Here is a 2,500-nt window from a genome sequence, read left to right as displayed (position 1 = left end):
TTATTTCCCTGCGCCCTTGTAGACACAACTCATCTCTGTAAGACACTAGGTCGGTCACACGTGCATAGAGAAAGTTGTTTGTCCCTTACGATGCGCCAGCATGCCATACTTTTGCTCCTGCACGGACATATTCAATACTGTCCACTGTATTTGTAATCAATGCACTAGCCTTACTGCCTCAACCTGTTGCACACATGCACACTCATCTCCATTATGCATCTGCTGCCTTGTTTTGCAACACGTCTGCGTCAGCTCAATTCTTCTCCCGACTCAAAGCACGTCGGATGTTCACATGCTCTGCGCTCATGTTTTGACATAATTTCCCCCCGTTATGCCCCTGTTTAGTCACGAAATTAATAGAGAAAATTATCTGTCTCGCACATCACTCCAGCATGCTTACACTGTCGTCCTTGCTAATTTAGCGATTAACCACGACAACAGCACCAGACGTACTTCACTTTATAAACACATTCCAGGCATTTCACACACTGCGACCCTGCATGAAGATCTTTCATCTCACGGATTGAGAATACACTCACTCGCTTACCTGAGCTTATTTTCCAGTGAATATTGGTACGTGCATCTGCACTCCTGTATACGCCCTCACGCGCGCACACACACGTTCATTTACTGTACTGCCCAGTCACTGACTGCACACATTTTGACACGCAAAGCGACACCGCTGTTCGAACTAATCCGAATAGAAAACTATCCTGTATACACTTCAATGGTCCTCTCTCCTGATATGCAAAATTTCTCTTCAACCATGCATTTCTTTCTCCTTCCATCGTTCGTTTCCTTTCCCGGAACCTCACTGGCGAGGGGAGTGATGTAGTGAATCTTGCAGGTATAAAGTGGATTCGATCCACCATAGTCAAATTTAAATTAACACTTCAATAGAACTTTTCTCGCGGAAAAACAATAGTGTTTCTGTTATAGCAGTTTTACATTTGCCAGATTGCCTTAGCTCGGCCGAAATAATGTCTTCACCAATTGACCCTTTCTAACCTATTCTACTTTACCAAAAGCTAGAATATCACAGTACCACCAACGAAGCCCATTGGGATCTTTTTTAAAACGGGGGCCACATTTTTCATTAATGTTTTACGTAGTGTTTTTGGTACCGAAAGACTTTCAAACTTCGTATACTTATCTATTTTGTGTTATAGAACAGAAAAATATTTTTGTATTCGAATTTATTTCATGTAAAAAATTGTCTTATTTCGATAATTTCAACCAATCACTGACAAGTATTCAGTTGTTTATATTTACTCCTTTGGCTGATTAAGCCATAGCTTCGTTTTATTTGCTTTTTTCATTTTAAATTTGCTTTTTTCATTTTCTTTTTTTTTTCTTCGTTTTATTTGCTTTTTTCTTTTTAAATTTGCTGTTTTACCCTAACCCTAACCCTATCACCGATAGAATTGTTTCAAAATCGTTTGTTTATGTAGTCGGCACTTAATGTATATCGGTTGAATGGACGTCAGTGATTGGTTGAAATTACAGAAATACGACAACTTTAACATGGAATAACTTAGGGATTTCTTTATTTTTTTAAGAAGACTAAGAGAAAAAGATGTTTTATATGACACATTCTACCAGTGTTCCAAGTTTCAAAGTGTTTCGTTAATGAAAAATGTGGCCCCCGTTTTAAAAAAGATCCGCCCATTGTTCTCAACGATATGTCTATTCTTCTGGGTAGTTATAAAAGCAAGAATCCCCGAGCGAAGAGACATTCAGTCTGCTTGTGACAACTCAATAAGTTAGCGAATGACAACCGAGTCAGAGACAACTATTATCAGTTAGGGGGCGGAACGCTAGAATCATATTCACAATCAAGGCAGCTACTAAAGACAATGGTCAGCAAGGGAAATGAAATTTATTGTCAGCAACTGTGAGACAACTCCCACAACCCTACAACTTTCACTGGCTCTATCTTTGTTCTCTTACAACATCTTTCTATCGCTATCGATGGCTGAGGACGTGTACACAAAACTATACAAAAAAAAAAAAAAAAATTCTACCACATCTTTCTTTCGCATGCTCTCGGATTTTTTAACCTGCCCAACGAGGCAAGGTATTTTCAATATAGCGGTAAATAAATACTTTCTTAAAGCTTCATGCATTGTTTATCTTTCACATCCTACAACATGTCGTTATAACAACAAATTTTTATCGTCACAATTGCTGACTGAGACATTTCATATCATTGTGTACCTAATCTACCTTAACCGTTTCATATATATATATAAATTTCACGGACCCCAGTACTACCTTTGCGAACCACAGGCTGGAAACCGCTGGACTAAACCCTGTACGGTTGAAGCAAGTAGAAGATAAAAGATAATATAGACAGACAGCCAGCCAGCCAGATAGATAGATAGATAGATAGATAGATAGATAGATAGATAGATAGATAGATAGATAGATACACACACATACGGGCATACATGTGCACATGCATACACACACGCGCGCGCGTGCACACTCAGACATGTAT

Source organism: Octopus bimaculoides, chromosome 5 (assembly GCF_046866305.1).
Source record: "Octopus bimaculoides isolate indiv1 chromosome 5, ASM4686630v1, whole genome shotgun sequence".
NCBI classification, from domain to species: domain Eukaryota; kingdom Metazoa; phylum Mollusca; class Cephalopoda; order Octopoda; family Octopodidae; genus Octopus; species Octopus bimaculoides.
Note: the sequence above shows the minus strand (reverse complement) of the source record.